Here is a 22,475-nt window from a genome sequence, read left to right on the forward strand (position 1 = left end):
ACTGTAGATATGAGATAAATAATAATTAATGTTGGTGAAGTAGCCTGATGAAACATTCCCCAAATAGCATCCTGTAAGACTATGAAATATTACTTGTTCTAAAGTTAAAAGGCTGCTAGCTCATTAATTCACCCCCACATTTTGTTTTATCTTGGGGTAACATGGTTTTCAGGACCCTTAACCTATTTGGCAGAGTTCCACTTTGTTATTTGCCAGCTTCTATACCTGGGTTTGTTGTAAAGCCATGCTCATTCTACCAAGTTTATAGCATTTCTACCAGAATGCTCACCTTAGGACTTATAATATTAAGAATGATAAAAACAACTTTCCAACTCACTGTTTCACTGGGGAGCATAAAACCACATGCATATTTAAACTGACTATGACTAGATTCCCTGATGTCTCCCTAGCTCAAATCTGCTCCACTTTCTGCATTTTCAAATCACTCACACTTTATTCATTCATTCAAGCAAGAAGGCTTCAAACCATCTTATTTTGCTTCTCCTTGGCTACCATATTCAGTCATGTACTAAGTAAGAGTACTCAGTTTTACCTCCTGTGTGCTTTTGACTCTCTTCTCTTCAACTCCACTGTCATTGATTTCATTAGGTCATTATGATTTTAGGAGACAATAGTCATAACATCTCAGCTGCTCTCTCTCTCCCTCTCTTCTCTTCAAATTATTGGCAATGCTGCGTCCAACGTCCAACTTATCTTTCAAAAATAATAGTGTCACGCTCCTACATAAGAACCTCTAATAAATTATCACTGCTCACAATATAAACAACACATACCTGCATAAATCTGGCCTTAATCCATTTTATTAACAATACCCGTACCTGTTTTCTCTCCTTTCATGATAGCCAGTGTCCCTGCCATGCTGAACATTTCCGCATCTGTCTCTTTTGCACTGTTGTTACTTGGCATGGAGTACTCTCTTTTCTTGCAATGCCTTTCCCTTTCCGTATTCATTGTGGAACATTAATCCCTCAGAAGTTTTCAAACTGGTAGACACTGAGCAGACACAGTAGATGTTACTTGTTTGGATGGAACAAGTTCAAAAAGAAAACTAAATCTGAAGGCCTTTAGATACACTTTTGCTCTCTAGTGCCTTCAATCCCCACTATTACCAAGCATCTCATTTTATCCTGATTCACACATTTATGCTACCTGATGAGCTTCTATATGCCTGTGTTTCCTTGCAATAGGGAGATAATAATTGTCTTTATAGCACTGGATGGTCACATTAGTTACCATAGAACAATATCTAGCACACAATAAGGCTAATTATTATTAGACAAAATAATACAGTAATTATTACTATTATTATTAAACATTTATTGTCAAATGTATATTCTTACTGAACAATTTTCCAATTTAGGTTGACTCACAGTCCTGATTTATCCAGACTGTCCTGATTTTTAGCACTGAAAGTTCTACATCCAGGGAAATCTCTCAGTCCCAGACAAACCACAACAGTTGTTGGCCCTACCAATATACCCAAACAGAATCAATCATTTCCATCTCAGGGCTCCTTTTGTACAGTATTCACACTTCTTTTTTTATAGAACTTTATACATGTTTGGTGTCGTGTAACATTTGTCTGTTTCCCCAAATTCCAATTACTTACAATTTTTTTGTGCCCTCAATTTCCAAAGCAGTACCCTATTTTAGGGAAAATATAACTAAAGGAACTCCATAGAAGAATTCAAGTACCAAATTATGGAGTTGTTGGCCTGGAAAAATATATATTTGTTGAATCGATAGTTACTTTTAATGGGAGGACTTTGACAAGTAATCTGTTGATAAAATGGGGGAAGTGGAAAATTACTTGGGTTTATGTTCCTCCTGTTGATATGGAGTAAAACTGGATGGACCTAAGACCTGCAGAGCTTTTATCCCAAATTCATACTCTAGGCCCTAATGTATTAAATCCCCCCTAGACATATGAGTCATACATAAACTCTTCTTTCTTTCCTGTGTATTATATATTAATTAAATTTTGCTTTTACTGCAAAGAAACTATACACCGTAAGATGATGTATCCAAATTGTCAGATGCTTTTTCATTACTGATGACATAAGTTTATTAGTTGTGTGGTTGAAAAGATTCCTGGAGAAAAAAATTATATATTTATAATTCATATATGTCAGAAGTATTTGTTAGAAAATATTGTGAAAGACTAATCTGTACAACTCAAGCTGCCAAACTTTGTAATATTAATGAAATACAACAATACTGAAGCTAGGAGTAAGGCACAATAATCATCTTTTTCTGCCAAACTTAGTCTGAGGGCAGAGAAAAATTTCCATACTTCTTTCTGAGGGCAGGAAAGCACAGGAGTCAGGTCTGGAGATAATCCTGACATGAATGTGAATTTAAAGACTTACAAGCTATGTACCCTTCAAAATTTGATCATCTCAGTAGCTCATTTAGCTGTGAAACAGGAATAACATCTAACTGTACAGATTTCTGTGAATTAAATATCACTAATTAAGCATTTGATACCTTAAATAACATGTGGCAGATCCTTGAAAGATTCCAGTAGTTCTTGCTGTAGTCATTTTATATGAATTTGTATTTCCAGTGTCTGGATAGATGTACGTAACTAAAAGGTCACAAAATGTGCACTACGTTCATATTCCTATATCTGTTTCAAATATCTAAATCATTAAAGGTATAACTTATATATTGTCAGATCTAAAATACCTGACAATTTAAATTTAAATTCTGACTAAGTTGTTTAAAATTTTATACATTGGAATGAATTTGATACTTGGGAACAGTGAGGATTGAAAATGCTAGAGAATAGAAAGATGCCTAAGGGCATTCAAATTTAGTTTTGATTTTGCTTTTGAACTTGTTCCATCCAAAAACAACTTAGGTGTTTCCAATTTTTATTCATTAGAATGAATAAACATAACAATGGTGATTGTGGGGAAGTCCCTGGTGGTCCAGTGGTTAGGACTCGGTACTTTCACGGGTTTGAAGGAGGTTTCAATCCATGATCTCTGGTTGGGGAACTAAGATTCCGCAAGCCACGTGGCACAGCTAAAAAATAAAATGGTGATTGTGGTAACATGTATCATGTTACAGATTAAAAGGTGTATTCGTTAGAGCAAATACCACCTTTACTTTCCCTGACACATTTGCAACTGATTGAAAGATATATACACGAATGAGAGAGACGAAGATCAAGGTACAGTTTTCTTGATAAATTGGTGCATACATCTTCCATGTAGAGCTACGATGCTCTTCCTAATATTTCATTCTAGAATTCACTTACTCTACCAAACCGCAGACCTCAACCTCGTAGGGACAAAGCCCATCCTATTACAGTTATCATACGGCAGGAAAACCAGATCACAATGTCTCCTCAGTACCTACAGAGCACTAAGTTAATAGCTCACCATTATTCCCTTGGCAGGAAGGAGTGAGAAAGTGTAGCAAAGATGAAGGTGTCCCGTCCAAGCTTTTCCCTCTTGGAAGCAGAATGGAAATTCTCCCCCCTTATACAGATATAATTACTGGGGAATAAGTGTTTACCCCTAATAATCTCTATGATATAATTTGTGCATCAGTTGATTCAAAAAGGATGTCTTTTTTAGTAATAACAATATTGCATGATTAAAGGCAGTTACTAGCACCAAAAAATATCAATATGATCAATTACTTACACTAATTTTTATACAGTCCTAATTACGAAACAAAATAGGAAAACGGGGAGTTTCATAAACGATTTGAGGCTCTGTGCTCACTATAATGTTAAGAAAGTTTATTAAGTTTGTCCAAAAAATACTAGTAGTTTAGATAGCCCATAATTATGGTTTGCTCCCAGGACAAAATATATCAATCCAAAGCATACTGTTTGGGGAATTTGAAGAAATAGTGTGAAAATTTCTATCATCCGGATAAAGGAGAGATAGGATCAGGGGGAGTGGATGAGAGGACTGATGGTCTTAAAGAGGGATGAGAACATCTGCCTTGTGTGCAGTGTGGGTTTCTCATAAGTGCTGACACAGGCAAACACTCCAGGGATCAGGGGAAATTGGTGATCTAGTAAAATACGGTCTTTAGCTAAAGGTCAAATGAAATTATACTGAAAACCTTGGGGATACTTTAAAGTGGGAGCTAAAGATGGGGGCTGCTCATTAGAGCTTGTGCTTAAATACCAGTTTCACTTTATCAGGGAAATTGTTCATTTGTGTGAAAATGTGACCTCTGTCAGTTTGCCAAGCAGGCTGGGCCCGGGGGTGATCTCAGGCTCACATGTGCTGGCAGAAGTTAAAGCTACCCGGGGACAACTTTCAAAGGACATTGCCAAGGTTAGCAGACCCAAAATCTGACCTTCCTCTTCTTTCTTTCCATTTATATCTGTTTGTAAAGTTCAAACAGTTCTTTTTTTTCCCAAAAAAGAAAGCGCTTCAAATGCAATAAAATGATAAAAGATTCCAAGGGGATGAAGCTATAAAAAGAGAAGTTGAAATAAAAATGTTTCATTTAGGAAGCCTGGTTATTTAGGGAAATATAAGTCAGATAGCTTGGTAACAATTACCATATTTCTTAACCTAGACTAGATTTAGCCTTAAAATTTTATGGTGCTACCACCTTTTAACCAGAGGCAAGTATTATTGCTAATGTATTAATGAAGAAAAAGAAGAGAGAGGCTTTTTCACAGGATGTTTGTTATCCAGAGAAGCTAATAATTCAGAATTCTTTGAATTCTCCAAATTTACAGACCATCTTATCACATATCCATGTAAATTAAGCTACAAAGGAAAGGAATGATGGGCTGAGATTTAATGGTATGGATATGCAATGATTAACAAAAAGTTGAATTGTAAAAATCTATGTTAAGTACCTACTACATGCTAAGATTTTAATTTTTCTTTCATATCTCTATATGCAATTATTAGGTTTTTGAATGTATCTACTTGCTTATTATCAGTCTCCACTTACTAGTGTATATTCCTCCAGAGAGAATGGATTTTGTCATATTAACTGCTGTATTCCCGACATATAGAACAGTACCTGACACATTTTGTTTGTACTATTTCTACATAATACCTATTTGTACTACTTTACTCTTTCTTTACTGAATAAATACACAACAGATATGCTCATATATACAGTCATTTAACAATCACATGAACTAGTTTTTTAAGAAATAACAATGTTGATGTTTACTCTCAATGTTAATGAGTGGTAAAAAATGTAACTATGATTTCTAATTGTATAGACTTCTCACCTCAGTAGAGGGTATGTTTATTTGTAATAGAGTGTTTTTATTTATGTTGTTAACATACAGCTCTGAACAATTTTCCTAGTATAATTAAAATTACTTTCAGTCAAGTACTTTATTGGGAGCTTTGCGTATATTAATTAGTCATATATATGTGGGAAGGTAAGGCTATTCTTAGCCTGAATCAGAAGAAATTTTCAGTACTCCACTATTTTTAACCTGCATAAATAGCAATTTCATGTGGTTCAGTAGAATATGATCTCCATTTTACAAGGGGTAATTGAGGTTTAGAGAAATTAAATACACTGTACAAAGCCCAATACCAGTAAGCAATAACTGTACGATTTGAACTTATATTTAATTACAAATGCCATTTTCTATCTCTTGCTTCTCAAATATGGCTTTGGCAGTGGAATCTCAAGAGTACTGAAGTCAGAGATAAACATCACACAGTATTTTGGATATTTTCTTTCTTTTAAAACAAAAATGGAATTATATAAAGTACAATGCAAAATTAAATGAATTCTTAAGACTACAAGAGGCTAAGCTCTACATAGCTTTCACACTATGTGGGATCACTCTGTGTTAGGAGTACTGCACTAGAAAATGGTAGGAAGCAGAGCCCACTCACTCCCAGAGCCCCCTCCCATACCACTATCTTAGAGTAAATGCCCACAATGCCACAATGAGATCAGCCACTGATCAGTAGAGTTGTATAATCTGCTAAGGACAAGAAAAAGGTTATTTTCTTTAAAGGAAAAAAATCTACCTCTTATCAATGTCATCTATATGTAATGATTCATTTAAGACAGAGCAGTCAATGTTAAACATTAACATATTTTCTAGTACTTCAGAAATGAATATGAATGGATGTGGAATATACTTAGGTAAAATATACTTTTTTTGGAAAATTAAGAAACATATTTTCTCCTTTTTAAAATTACTTTCTAGACCCTGAATGGACTGGCTCAGCTTGGGGCCCATGCCCACCCCTATACCCAGACAGGGCATAACAGATGCAAAACTTCCACCAGGAACACATGATACAAGTGGAGACTGGAGACATTTCCAAAAGGAAGAGGAATACTATTCCAGAAGTAGGGAGGGCAGTGGGGTGGAACTGTATCATCATATTCTAAAACTTGGATATAATAAAAGGAATATTATGCATTTAAAATTAACCTCATGTACTATCCAGGAGATTATATCTGGATTTCAATTTTTTATTTTTTTTTGTTTGTTTTGTATTTTGTTTTGATTTTTGTTTTGTTTTGTTTTTTACCATTCTGCTATTAATCCAGGCAATCAAAACACTGCCGACTAAGCACCTTATAAGCACAAAATAGAACCTTTAAAAAGTAAATAAATAAGCACCCCCCCCAAGAAAAGAAGAAAATTACTTTCTATATGCATTACTTTCTTAATAAAAAGTATAGTTTCTGCATTTCTATTATACATCATGAAAATGAAAGACAGTATTTCTGAAAACTTTTATCTAGAAGGTAATATTTAATTTCTGATTTTAATTTCAAAACTTATGAAATCTTCAAACACATTTGATTTTCTATTTAAGCAGTTAATGAAAAAGATTCAAAAACACAAAGTATTCAAATATACTAAAAAAAGACTACAAATAGTTCAGTGACCCAGATGTTATTTATATAGGTACTTATCTCAATTGACTTTAAATGAAATGCATTCCTTTTCAATTAGAATTCTGAGTGAGATCATATAATTATTTAATGAACTGATTATCAAGGTTATAGTCATCAAACACAGCTTTCTGGGCAGACTCACTTTCCTAAAATAACATGCAGTCTCTACAGACATATGAAAACAACTTTGACCTCTGAAGGGTTTTTTTCTTTTTTAATTTGGTTTTACCTTGAATTCTCATTTAGTGAGCAAAAGATTGTGTGAAAGAAAATTAAATTTGGATGAGACTTTTTATTTAGCTGATTTCTATACTGCCATTCAAACTCCTATATATCTTTTATTAAAGCAATTAGGAAAAAAAATTCCCACACAGAACTCACATTTCACACTAGCACCTCATTAGCTTTCCAGGGTGTTTTATCAAGAAGTAATAAGGAGGGCAGAAATGGTGTTTGTTTTTAAATAGGGTATAATGTGACTGGGGATAACTTCTATAATCCTCAAAAGAGATAGAAGAGTTTATTTTTACCCTTAAGAAGGTGGAAAAGTCAAAGTCATGCTGAACATTAAGATTTGAAATAGGTAAGCAAAGCACCAGCCAAGACGCAGTGCCATTCCCTGTCACAGCCAGCTGGAGCTAATTGTATTAGTTATGATAATAGTGCCCTCCAGAGGAATTTTGCAGGAATTAGAAAGGCATATGGAAAATGAAAGGCTATGAAAATGATGAATTTAAATACACACTTGTAAAGTAAATTAACATATTAATCTTACCTAGATAATTAAAATATGCATTAGTTTAAATTTAGTGCTGAAAGACAACACTACATTCATAACAAAAATATCTACAAGCAAACACTTTTTAATATTTTAGGCTGTGAATCTTTACTTATATATTATATTCTTGGTGTATGCTAAAATATTGACATGTTAGAGCAAATATAATTTCAAGAACCAGTAAAGGACTAAGATTAAGGAATTTAAATTTATGATCCAGTGGTTACTTTTCTTTCATGGTATTTCTTTTGGCAAGTCTTTAGAATTTAGTGTAAATAGAGTTATATTCTTAACATTAGTATTGCTGAAATGAGACAAAATTATAAACAAGCATTATCAATCACTGAAAGTCAATTAAAATGGGGGACTCCAAAGCACCAGGTTATAGATACTAAACCCCATTTAACACCACAAAATGTTAACAAGTTAAAAATAGGTAGTAAGTACACAAAATGAAAAATAAGAGGCCTCCTTATGTTTGTCATTTAAATATTTATACTTTCTTAATTTTAGAGACTGCATAATGATTATTTCACATGATGATTTATTGTCATTATCATTAAAATTGCCATTTTATCAAGCTAGGCACTGAGGCAAATGCTGGGAAAACGGAATTCATATTTAAGGATTTCACTGCTTTTTACCTCACTCACCATTGTCAGCCACCAACATAATGATTTTCTGCATTTGAAATCTTGGAGGATAAAACAACTCATCAGAAAGCAAATCCCTTTCAGTAATTTACTAAGATAGCTATAAAGAGTTGAAATTTTTCTCTTAAAATTTAATACCAGAAACCACACAAAGAAGAAAAGGAGTGGAAGACAAAAGTAAGAAAAAAGAACAGGGGCAACAAATAGAAAACAGTAACAAATATGGTAGGTAAATTAATCCAACTATATCAACATTCACATTAAATGTCAATGATCTAAATGCACCAATTATAAGACAGAGATTGTTAGACTGGATCAAAAAACAAGACCCAATTATATGCTATCTATAAGAAACCCACTTTAAACCCACTTTAAATATAAAGACACATATCAAAAGTAAATGGATTTGTAATATCACTACAATATATCTGCATATATACTGTCCTATTTGTCTGTTCGAACCCTGTTCGAACACTGTATCATTTATAATAATTCTAGAGACCTGAAGGGTTAAGTTTTTCTTACACTGCTCTTACTTTTTTAATAGATCTTTATTGGAGTATAATTGCTTCACAATACTGTGTTAGTTTCTGTTGTACAACAAAGTGAGTCAGCCATATGCATACATATGTCCCCATATCCCCTCCCTCTTGAGCTTCCCTCCCATCCTCCCTATCCCACCCCTCTAGGTCATTGCAAAGCACTGAGCTGATCTTCCTGTGTTATGCTGCTGCTTCCCACTAGCTAACTATTTTAAATTCGGTAGTGTATATATGTTGATGCTACTCTCACTTCGCCCCAGCTTCCCCCTCCCAACCTGTGTCCTCAAGTCCATTCTCTATGCCTACATCTTTATTCCTTCCCTGCAACTAGGTTTATCAGTACCTTTTTTTTTAAAGATTTTATATATATATGCGTTAGCATACAGTATTTGTTTTTCTCTTTCTGACTTACTTCACTCTGTATGACAGACTCTAGGTCCACCCACCTCACTACAAAAAACTCAATTCCGTTTCTTTTTATGGCTGAGTAATATTCCACTGTATGTATGTGCCACATCTTCTTTAATCATTCATCTGTCGATGGGCATTTAGGTTGCTTCCATGTCCTGGCTATTGTAAATAGTGCTGCAATGAACATTGTGGTACATGTCTCTTTTTGAATTATGGTTTTCTTAGGGTATATGCCCAGTAGTGGGATTGCTGGGTCATATGGTAGTTCTATTTTCAGTTTCTTAAGGAACCTCCATACTGTTTTCCATAGTGGTTGTATCAATTTACATTCCCACCAACAGTGCAGGAGGGTTCCCTTTTCACCACACCCTTTCCAGCATTTAATATTTCTAGATTTTTTCATAATGGCCATTCTGACTGGCGTGAGATGATACCTCATTGTAGTTTTGATTTGCATTTCTCTAATAATTAGTAATGTTGAGCATCTTCTCATGTGCCTCTTGTCCATCTGTATGTCTTCCATGGTGAAATGTCTATTTAGGTCTTCCACCCATTTTTTAACTGAATTGTTTGTTTTTTTTTGATATTGAGCTCCATTAGTGTTTGTATATTTTGGAGATTAATCCTTTGTCTGCTGTTTCATTTGCAAATATTTTCTCCCATTCTGAGGGTTGTCTTTTGTCTTGCTATGGCTTCCTTTGCTGTGCAAAAGCTTTTAAGTTTAATTAAGTCCCATTTGTTTATTTTTATTTCCAGTACTCTAGGAGGTGGGTCAAAAAAGATCTTGCTGTGGTTTATGTCAAAGAGTGTTTTTCCTATGTTTTCCTCTAAGAGTTTTACAGTGTCTGGTCTTACATTTAAGTCTTTAATCCATTTGGAGTTTATTTTTGTGTATGGGGTTAGATAGTGTTCTAATTTCATTCTTTTACATGTAGCTGTCCAGTTTTCCCAGCACCACTTACTGAAGAGGCTGCGTTTTCTCCGTTGTATGTTCTTGCTCCTTTGTCGTAAGTTAGGTGCCCATATGTACGTGGGTTTTTCCCTGGGCATTCTATCCTGTAACATTGATCTATATTTCTGTTTTTGTGCCAGTACCATATTGTCTTGATTACTGTAGCTTTGTGGTATAGTTTGAAGCTGGGGAGCCTGATTCCTCCAACTCTGCTTCTCTTTCTCAAGATGGCTTTGGTGATTCAGGGTCTTTTGTGTTTCTATACAAATTGTGAAATATTTTGTTCTAATTCTGTGAAAAATGTCATTGGTAGTTTGATAGGGATTGCATTGAATTTGTAGATTGCTTTGGGTAGTATAGTCATTTTCACAATATTGATTCTTCCAATCCAAGAACATGGTATATTTCTCCATCTGTTTATATCATCTTTGATTTCTTTCATCAGTGTTTTATAGTTTTCTGAGTACAAGTCTTTCACCTCCTTAGTCAGGTTTACTCCTAGGTATTTTATTCTTTTTGTTGCAATGGTAAATGGGAGTGTTTCCTTAATTTCTCTTTCTGATTTTTCATTGTTTGTGTATAGGAATGTCAAAGATTTCTAAGCATTAATTTTGTATCCTGCAACCTTACCAAATTCACTGACTAGTTCTAGTAGTGTTCCGGTGACATCTTTAGGATTTTCTATGTATAGTATCATGTCATCAGCAAAGAGTGACAGTTTTACTTCTTCTTTTCCAATTTTTATTTGTTTTATTTCTTTTTCTTCTCTGATTGCTGTGGCTAGGACTTCAAAAACTATGTTGAGTAAGAGTGGTGAGAGTGGACATCCTTGTCTTGATCCTATTCTTAGTGGAAATGCTTTCAGTTTTTCACCACTGAGTATGATGCTCACTGTGGGTTTGTCATATATGGCCTTTATTATGTTGAGGTAGGTTCCCTCTATACCCATTTTCTGGAGAGTTTTTATCATAAATGGGTGTTGAATTTTGTCAAAAGCTTTTTCTGCATCTATTGAGATTATCATATGGTTTTTATTCCTTAATTTGTTAATGTGGTGTATCACAGTGATTGATTTGCATATATTGAAGAATCCTATCCTTGGGATAAATTCCACTTGATCGTGGTGTATGATCCTTTTAATATGTTGTTGGATCCTGTTTGCTAGTATTTTGTTCAGGATTTCTGCATCTATATTCATCAGTGATATTGGCCTACAATTTTCTTTTTTTGTGATATCTTTTTTTGGTTTTGGTATAGGGGGATGGTGGCTTCATAGAATGAATTTGGGAATATTTCTCCCTCTGCAATTTTCTGGAAGAGTTTGAGAAGGATTGGTGTTAGCTCTTCTCTAAATATTTAGTAGAATTCAACTGTGAAGCCATCTGGTCTTGGAATTTTGTTTGTTGGAAGATTTTAAATTATGCTTTCATTTTCATTACCTGTGACAGGTCTGTTTATATTTTCTAATTCATCCTGGTTCAGTCTTGGAAAATTGTACCTTTCCAAGAATTTGCTCATTTCTTCATGGTTGTCCATTTTATTAGCATATAGTTGTTTGTAGTAGTCTCCTATAATCCTTTGTATATCTGCAGTGTCAGTTGTGATTTCTCCTTTTTCATTTCTAATTTTATTGATTTGTGCCCTCTCCCTTTTTTTCTTGATGAGTCTGGCTAAGGATTTATCAATTTTGTTTATCTTCTCAAAGAACCAGCTTTTAGTTTTATTGATCATTGCTATTGTTTTCTTTGTTCCTATTTCATTTATTTCTGCTCTGATCTTTATCATTTCTTTCCTTTTACTGACTTTGGGTTTTCTTTGTTCTTCTTTTTCTAGTTGTTTTAAGTGTAGGGTAAGATTTTTTATTTGAGATTTTTCTTGTTTATGGAGGTGAGATTGAATTGCTATAGACTTTCCTCTTAGAACTACTTTTGCTGTGTCTCATAGGTTTTGGGTCGTCGTGTTTCGTTGTCATTTGTTTCTATGTATTTTTAAATTTCTGCTTTGAGTTCTTCAGTGATCTCTTGGTTATTTAGTAGTGCACTGTTTAGCCTCCATGTATTTGTGGTTTTTACAGTTTTTTTTCCTGTAACAGATTTCCAATATCTTAGCATTGTGGTCAGAAAAGATGTTTGATATGATTTCAGTTTTCTTAAATTTTCCGAGGCTTGATTTGTGACCCAAGATGTGATCTATACTGGAGAATGTTCCATGTGCACTTGAGAAGAAACTGTATTCTGCCACTTTTGGGTGGAATGTTCTATAAATACCAATTAAATCTATCTGGTCTATTGTGTCATTTAAAGCTTGTGTTTCCTTATTTATTTTCTGTTTGGATGATCTGTCCAGTGGTGTAAGTGGGGTGTTAAAATCCCCTACTATGATTGTGTTACTGTCGATTTCTCCTTTCATGGCCGTTAGCATTTGCCTTATGTATTGCTTTATGTTCTCCTATGTTGGGTGCATAAACATTTATAATTGTTACATCTTCTTCTTGGATTGATCCTTTGATCATTATGTAGTGTCCCTCCTTATCTCTTGTAACAGTCTTTATTTTAAAGTATTTTATCTGATATAAGTATTGCTACTCTAGCTTTTTTATGATTTCCATTTGCATGGAATATCTTTTTCCATTCCTTCACTTTCAGTCTGTATGTGTTGCTAGGTCTGAAGTGGGTCTCTTGTAGACAGCATATATATGGGTCTTGTTTTCTATCCATTCAGCCAGTCTGTGTCTTTTGGTTGAGGCCTTTAATCCATTTATATTCAAGGTTATTATTGGTATGTATGTTCCTATTACCATTTTCTTAATTGTTTTGGGTTTTTTTTGTGGGTCTTTTTCTTCTTTTTTGTTTCCCACCTAGAGAAGTTTCTCTACCGTTTGTTGTAAAGTTGGTTTGGTGGTGCTGAATTCTCTTAGCTTTTGCTTGTCTGAAAAGCTTTTGACTTCTCCATTGAATATGAATGAGATCCTTGCTGCATAGAGAAATCTTGGTTGTAGGATTTTCTCTTTCATTACTTTAAGTATATCCTGCCACTCCCTTCTGGCCTGCAGAGTTTCCGCTGAAAAATCAGCTGATAAACTTATGGGGATTCCTTTGTATATTACTTTTTGTTTTTCCCTTGCTGCTTTTAATATTTTTTCCTTGAATTTAATTTTTGTTAGTTTGATTAATATGTGTCTTGGTGTGTTCCTCCTAGGATTTATCCTGTATGGGACTCTCTATGCTTCCTGGACTTGGATGACTATTTCCTTTCCCATGTCAGGGAAGTTTTCAACTATACTCTCTTCAAATATTTTATCAGAACCTTTCTTTTTCTCTTCTTCTTCTGGGACCCCCATAATTCGAATGCTGGTGCGTTTAGTGTTGCCCCAGAGGTCTCTGAGATTGTCTTCAATTCTTTTCATTCTTTTTTCTTTATTCTGCTCCTCAGCAGTTATTTCCACTGTTTTGTCTTCCAGCTCACCTATTAATTCTTCTGCCTCAGTTCTGTTATTGATTCCTTCTAGTGTATTTGCCATTTCAGTTGTGTTGTCAATCTCTGTTTGTTTAATCTTTATTTCTTCTAGATCTTTGTTAAACATTTCTTGTATTTTCTCAATCCGTGCCTCCATTCTATTTCCAAGATTTGGATCATCTTTACTATCATTACTCCGAATTCTTTTTTAGGTAGATTGTCTATTTCCTCTTCATTTATTTGGTCTTGTAGGTTTTTACCTTGCTCCTTCATCTGTGACATACTTTTTGCTGTCTTTTTTTTTTTTTTACGAGTGGTATTGTGTTCCTGTCTTACTAGTTGTTTGGCCTAAGGCTTCCAACACTGGAGTTTATAGGCTGCTGGGTAGAGCTGGGTCTTGGTGCTGAGATGAGGACCTCCATGAGACCTCACTCTGAAGAATATTCCCTGGGGTCTGAAGTTCTCTGTTAGTGCAGTGGTTCAGACTCAGAGCTCCCACTGAAGGATCTTTGGCCCAACACTGGCTTGTGAACCAAGATCCCACAAGCCGAGGAGGGTGGCAAAAAAAAAAAAAAAAAAGAGAGAGAGAACAATAACAAAGTAAAAAATAAAATTAGAGTAGGAAACTAACAGATATGTTAGAAAGAATATAAAAATAAAAATATAGATGAGGGCTTCCCTGGTGGCGCGGTGGTTAAGAGTCCACCTGCCAATGCAGAGGACATGGGTTCGAGCCCTGGTCAGGGACAATCCCACATGCTGTGGAGCAACTAAGCCCATGCGGCACAACTACTGAGCCTGCACTCTGGAGCCCACGAGCCACAACTACTAAAGCCCGTGCGCCTAGAGCCCATGTTCTACAACAAGAGAAGCCACTGCAAGAAGAAGCCCACACACAGCAATGAAGAGTAGCCCCCACTCACCACAACAAGAGAAAGCCTGTGCAGCAACGAAGACCAAACACAGCCAAAAATAAATTACAATACATATATAGATGAATCAACATCCAGAAGGTACATCAGTACCATAAGAGTAAAAAAGAGGAGGGAAAAGAAAAAAAAAAAAGAGAGAGAAAGAAAAAAAAGGAGGGAAAAGGCCTTGGCTGTGGAGGGCAGGGCCTAAGCAAGGGTGAGGTTTGGGCAGTGGACGGGTACTATGTTTAGGACCCACAGGGCTGGAAAAGGCACTGGGGGCTATCGGTGGTGGGGTTTAGGCTCAAGGAACAGAAGGGGCCCAGGCATGCCCTGCACCACTCGTCTCAGAGGGCGGGGGACCTCACCTGGGAGCCCAGCAGACTTCCTGGGCTCGAATTGCAGGGGTAAACAACCTTCTCTCCTCTCCTGCTCCTCCGGAGCTGGAGGGACCCTCCTGCCTGTCTCTCCTGATCTCCCCGTCCTCCCTCCTATGCCCCCAGGACCCACGCAGCCTTAAGGGGGCTTTGGAGGGAGGGTACCGGCCTGGGAGCTCAGCAGGTTCCCCGGACCAAGTGGGCCAGGTGATAACCCTCTGCTCCTATCCTGCTCTTCCCAGAGGGTCCCTCCCACCTGCCTCTTCTGATCTCCCAGGCCTCAGGAGCACTGATCCAGTCTGGCCTCCACTTCTCCTCCCCCCCCTCAGTCCCTCCATGTCCTACCGATTCACCTGGGGGTCCTCTCATCTCCTTGGGTGTCAGGGTCCCCCACCAGTGGCTGGTCGGTGCTCTTTCAAAATTATCTTAGTCAATTTTGTTCCTTTGCCCTTCCAAATGAACTGTAGAAAAGCTTATCAAGTTTCACGAAAGAACATGTTGAGATTTTAAATAAGAATTGCATGCTCTTAATAGTTTAATTTAAGGAGCATTACTATCTTTAAGATATTGTGTGTTGAGAGATAGCTTCAAGATGGCAGAGGAGTAAGAGGTGGAGATCATCTTCCTCCTCACAAATACATCAAAAAAAATCTACATGTGGAACAGCCCCTACAGAACACCTACTGAACGCTGGCAGAAGACCTCAGACTTCCCAAAAGGCAAGAAACTCCCCACGTACCTGGGTAAGGAAGAAGAAAAAAGACAAAACAGAGACAAAAGAATAGGGATGGGACCTGCACCTGTGGAAGGGAGCTGTGAAGGAGGAAAAGGTTCCACACACAAGGAAACCTATTCACTGGCAGAGATGGGGGGTGGCAGGGGGGAAGCTTCAGAGCTACAGAGGAGAGCACAGCAACAGGAGTGCAGAGGGCAAAGCGGAGAGATTCCCACACAGAGGCTCGGTGCCAACCAGCACTCACCAGCCTGAGAGGCTTGTCTGCTAACACCCCAAAACACACCACCGGACACGGTCCTGCCCACCAGAAAGACAAGATCCAGTCTCATCCACCAGAACACAGGCACCAGTCCCCTCCACCAGAAGGCCTACACAACCCACTGAACAAACCTTAGCCACTGGGGGCAGACACCAAAAACAACGGGAACTACAAACCTGCAGCCTGCGAAACAGAGACCAAAAACACACTGAATTAAGCAAAGTGAGAAGAGAGAGAAATATAAAACAGATGAAGGAGCAAGGTAAAAACCCACCAGACGAAACAAATGAAGAGGAAATAGGCAGTCTACCTGAAAGAGAATTCAGAGTAATGATAGTAAAGATGATTCAAAATTTTGGAAATAGAATGGAGAAAATAAAAGAAACGTTTAACAAGGACCTAGAAGAACTAAAGAGCAAATAAGCAATGATGAAGAAAACAATCAATGAAATTTAAAATTCTCTAGAAGGAATCAATAGTAGAATAACAGAGACAGAAGAATGGATAGGTGACCTGGAAAATAAAATAGTGGAAATAAATACCACAGAGCAGAACAAAGAAAAAGAATGAAAAGAATTGAGGAAAGTCTCAGAGACCCCTGGGAAAACACTAAATGCACCAACATTCAAATTACAGGGGTCCCAGAAGAAGAAGAGAAAAAGAAAGGGGCTGAGAAAATATTTGAAGAGATTATAGTTGAAAACTTCCCTAATACGGGAAAGGAAATAGTCAACATTCTCCAGGATATCTTGGGTCACAAATCAAGCCTTGGTAAATTTAAGAAAATTGAAATCGTATCAAGTATCTTTTCGGACCACAACTCTATGAGACTAGATATCAATTACAGGAAAAGATCTGTAAAAAATACAAACACATGGAGGCTAAACAATACACTACTTAATAACGAAGTGATCACTGAAGAAATCAAAGGGGAAATCAAAAAATACCTAGAAACAAATGACAATGGAGACACGACTACCCAAAACCTATGGGATGCAGCAAAAGCAGTTCTAAGAGGGAAGTGCATAGCAATACAATCTCACCTCAAGAAAGAAGAAACATCTCAAATAAACAACCTAATCTTACAGCTAAAGCAATTAGAGAGAGAAGAAGAAGAAAACCCCAAAGTTAGCAAAAGGAAAGAAATCACAGAGATCAGATCTGAAATAAATGAAAAAGAAATGAAGGAAATGATAGAAAAGATCAATAGAACTAAAAGCTGGTTCTTTGAGAAAATAAACAAAATTGATAAACCATTAGCCAGACTCATCAAGAAAAAAGGGAGAAGACTTAACAGAATTAGAAATAAAAAAGGAGAAGTTACAACTGACACTGAAAAAAATACAAAGGATCATGAGAGATTACCACAAGAAACTATGTGCCAATAAAATGGACAATGTGGAAGAAATGTACAAATCCTTAGAAAAGCAAAACCTTCTGAGACTGAACCAGGAAGAAATAGAAAATATAAACGGACCAATCACAAGCACTGAAATTGAACCTGTGATTAAAAATCTTCCAACAAACAAAATCCCAGGACCAGATGGCTGCACAGGTGAATTCTATCAAACATTTAGAGGAGACCTAACACCTATCCTTCTCAAACTCCTCCAAAATATAGCAGAGGGAGGAACACTCCCAAACTCATTCTATGAGGCCACCATCACCCTGATACCAAAACCTCACAAAGATGTCACAAAGAAAGAAAACTACAGGCCAATATCACTGATGAACACAGATGCAAAAATCCTCAACAAAATACTAGCAAACAGAATCCAACAGCATATTAAAAGGTTCAAACACCATGATCAAGTGGGGTTTACCCCAGGAATGCAAGGATTCTACAATATATGCAAATCAATCAATATGATAAAATATACTAAAAAATTGAAGGAGAAAAACCATATGATCATCTCAATAGGTGCAGAAAAAGCTTTTGACATAATTCAACACACATTTATGATAAAAATCCTCTGGAATGTAGGCATAGAGGGAACTTACCTCAACATAATAAAGGCCATATATGACAAACACACAGCCAACATCATTGTCAATGGTGACAAACTGAAACCATTTCCACTAAGATTAGGAAGAAGACAAGGTTGCCCACTCTTACCACTATTATTCAACATAGTTTTGGAAGTTTTAGCCACAGCAATCAGAAAAGAAAAAGAAATAAAAGGAATCCAAATCGGAAAGGAAGTAAAGCTGTCACTGTAGGCAGATGACATGATACTATACATAGAGAATCCTAAAGATGCTACCAGAAAACTACTAGAGCTAATCAATGAATCTGGTAAAGTAGCAGGATACAAAATTAATGCACAGAAATCTCTTGCATTCCTATACACTAACGATGAAAAATCTGAAAGAGAAATTAAGGAAACACTCCCATTTACCATTGCAACAAAAAGAATAAAATACCTGGGAATAAATCTAGCTAAGGAGACAAAAGACCTGTATGTGGAAAACTATAAGACACTGATGAAAGAAATTAAAGATGATACAAACAGATGTAGAGATAGACCATGTTCTTGGATTGGAAGAATCAACACTGTGAAAATAACTATACTGCCCAAAGCAATCTACAGATTCATTTCAATCCCTATCAAACTACCAATGGCATTTTTCATGGAACTAGAACAAAATATTTCACAATTTGTATGGAAACACAAAAGACCTCGAATAGCCAAAGCAATCTTGAGAAAGAACAACGGAGCTGGAGCAATCAGGCTCTCTGACTTCAGACTATAATACAAAGCTACGGTAATGAAGACAGTATGGTACTGGCACAAAAACAAAAATATAGATCAATGGAACACGATAGAAAGCCGAGGTAAACCCACACATATATGGTCACCTTATCTTTGATAAAGGAGGCAAGAATATACAATGGAGAATAGACAGCCTCTTCAATAAGTCGTGCTGGGAAAACTGGACAGCTACATGTAAAATAATGAAATTAGAATACTCCCTAACACCATACACAAAAAAAACTCAAAATGGATTAAGGACCTAAATGTAAGGCCTGACACTATAGAAGTCTTAGAGGAAAACACAGGCAAAATACTCTGTGACATTAATCACAGCAAGATCCTTTTTGACTCACCTCCTAGAGAAATGGAAATACAAACTAAAATAATCAAATGGGACCTAATGAAACTTAAAAGCTTTTGTTCAGCAAATGAAACCATAAACAAGATGAAAACACAACCCTCAGAATGGGAGAAAATATTTGCAAATGAAGTAACTGACAAAGGATTAATCTCTAAAATATACAAGCAGCTCATGCAGCTCAATATGAAAAAAACAAACAGTCCAATCCAAAATTGGGCAGAGGACCTAAACAGACATTTCTCCAAAGAAGATATACAAATTGCCATCAAACACATGAAAGGATGCTCAATATCACTGATCATTAGAGAAATGCAAATCAGAACTACATTGAGGTATCACTTCACACCAGTCGGAATGGCCATCATCAAAAAATCTACAAATGATAAACGCTGGAGAGGGTGTGGAGAAAAGTGAACTCTCTTTCACTGTTGGTGGGAATGTAAATTGATACAGCCACTATGGAGAACAGTATGGAGGTTCCTCAAAAAACTAAAAATAGAACTACCATACGACCCAGCAACCCCACTACTGGGCATATACCCTGAGAAAACCATAATTCAAAAAGAGTCATGTACCACAATGTTCATTGCAGCTCTATTTACAGTAGCCAGGATATTAAGCAACCTAAGTGTCCATCGACAGATGAATGGATAAAGAAGATGTGACACATATATACAATGGAATATTACTCAGCCATAAGAGGAAATGAAATTGAGTTTTTTGTAGTGAGGTGGGTGGACCTAGAGACTGTCATACAGAGTGAAGCAAGTCAGAAATAGAATAACATCTATTACAATAGATAACATATATCACATATATTACCGTATGCTAACATATATATATATATATATGCAATCTAAAAAAAAAAAAAAAAGGTTCTGAAGAACCTAGGGGCAGGAAAGGAATAAAGACACAGATGTAGACAATGGACTTGAGGACACAGGGAGGGGGAAGAGTAAACTGGGACAAAGTGAGAAAGTGGAATGTACATATATACACTACCAAATGTAAAATAGATAGCTAGTGGGAAGCAGCTGCATAGCACAGGGAGGTCAGCTCGGTGCTTTGTGTCCACCTAGAGGGGTGGGATAGGGAGGGTGGGAGGGAGACACAAGAGGGAGGAGATATGGGGATATATGTTTATGTACAGCTGATTCACTTTGTTATACAGCAGAAACTAGCACACCATTGTAAAGCAATTATGCTCCAATAAGGATGTTAAAAAAAAAGGTATTGAGTGTTTATATCCATGACAGTGATAAGCCTCTCCAGTTACTTATGCCCTGTTTTATGTTCTTCAGTAGTAACTGCTTTGTCTGTAAAGATTACATCTTTTGTTACATTTGTTCCTAGGCATAGTATTGTTTCCATGTTAGCATAAATTGTATCTGTCTTTAAGTTACATTTTTAATTGTTAATTACAAATGTTGGACCACTATTCATTTTTAAAATTATTTATTCCATAACCAGAAAATTTGTTGAATTCTCTTATTTGCTCTAAAAGTTTATCTGTAGTCTCCTGGCTTTTCTACATAGACTATCACATCATCAAAATAAAGCTATTCTTCTAATCACTATCATTTATTATTTTTTATTTCATTGTGCTAGCTAAGACCTCCACTGAAAGTTGAACAGAATTGGTGTTAATAGTTCTTTTGCCTTATGAAAATATAATTGTTCTAAATACATCATATTTGATGAAGAATGATGATGTACATTTCTGTTAGGTACTCTTAATTAGAGTGAGGATTTTCCTATCTAGCCCAAGTTTGTTAGGACTTTTTATCTTGAATCAGTGTAAATTTTTAATTTAAAAATATTCTAAATATAATGAGATAATCATATAGTTTTCCTCTATTTGACTGTTAAAATGGAAAGAAATCTTAGTAGATTTCCAATGGTGAAAGAGTCCTAGGTTAAAATCAACTTGGTTATGAGTCAGCGTTTAATTCTAAGTACCTGTTTGCTTTTTAACATACTGTTTTAGGATTTTTGTTCCTATGTTAATAAATAAACTTGGATTATAATATTTTCTTCCCTTATTTGTTTTTCTGAAGTGGGGGTTTGTTTTTCTGGAGGGTGGTTTTGGCAATTCAGGATATATTAACCTCATAAAAGAGTCAGTAAGTTTTCCATACTCCGATAAAGTTTATGCATAATCAATTACTTGTTTCTTCAAGGTGTTGTATATTCAGAAAAACCAAAGAGAGGAACAAAAAAACTTGTATTCTATGTTGGAGGCATGTTCATTTGATCAAATTTGTTTTCATGATTGTTGTTCAAATATTCTCTATCTTTCTATTTCTTGTTTCCTTTAGTAAATTTTTAAGAGTTGCACTAAAATCTCATAATATTAGTATTATTGTGGCTTTTTAAATATTAAATTTTAATTATTTTAACTTCTGCTCTGCAAATTTTGAAGTTATGTTGCTAGGTGTGATCAGATTAAAGATTTTTATGTGTTTCTGTAGAATTTTTGTATCATATCTACAGAATATCTTTATTCACTATAATTGTTTGGCTTTCAATTTTTCTCATACTAATATAGATATCACAATTTTCTTTCACTAAGTATCTGCTGACATATATTTTATATTATTTACTTTAAACCTTCTCTGTGTTCCTAGTTCATATGTTTCACCTTTTATATAATATACTTACTTACTGCTTATTTTCCCTTTCCCACTAGAAACTGATTTCATGAGGGCAGGAATATTTGTATGTTTGATTCAATGATGTACTGAAACATCTAGAACAACGCCTGGCACATAATAGGATCTCAAAAGATACTTGTTGAGCAAATTTTATGATGTTGCTTATAATTTATATTTAACTGGACATCTTTTTTTTTTTTTTTTTTACTGTATAGCACAGGGAACTATATTCAGTATCCTGGAATAAACCATAATGGAAAAGAATTTGAAAAAGAATATGGAAAACAATATATATATATGTAAAACTGAATCACTTTGCTGTATAGCAGAAACTAACACAACATTGTAAATCAACTATACTTTAATAAAAAAATAAACAAATGAAGGCATTTATTGCTATCATCTTTGAATTTGATCTTGAAGAAGACTATTTAAAATTCATTCACATATATTAATACGTCTTTGCCAGTTGATATACACCACTAAGATATTCTTTTCTCTCTAGTGATTTCCTCTTTCCCTGTGGAAAATGAGAGAATTCAAGACACCACTTCACTGCTAGGAAAACCTTTGTCATCTTTTGTTCTTGTACTTTTTCGTCACACACAAGCCCTAATTATTATATATATTTTTTCACACACACACACTGTATTTTATTTTTACAAGAGATAAATAAACTGACACCAAGCATTGTAAATGGATGACCACATCAAAAGCAACAATGATTGCAAT

The sequence above is a fragment of the Eschrichtius robustus genome, chromosome 13, assembly GCF_028021215.1.
Source record: "Eschrichtius robustus isolate mEscRob2 chromosome 13, mEscRob2.pri, whole genome shotgun sequence".
In the NCBI taxonomy this organism is placed as follows: domain Eukaryota; kingdom Metazoa; phylum Chordata; class Mammalia; order Artiodactyla; family Eschrichtiidae; genus Eschrichtius; species Eschrichtius robustus.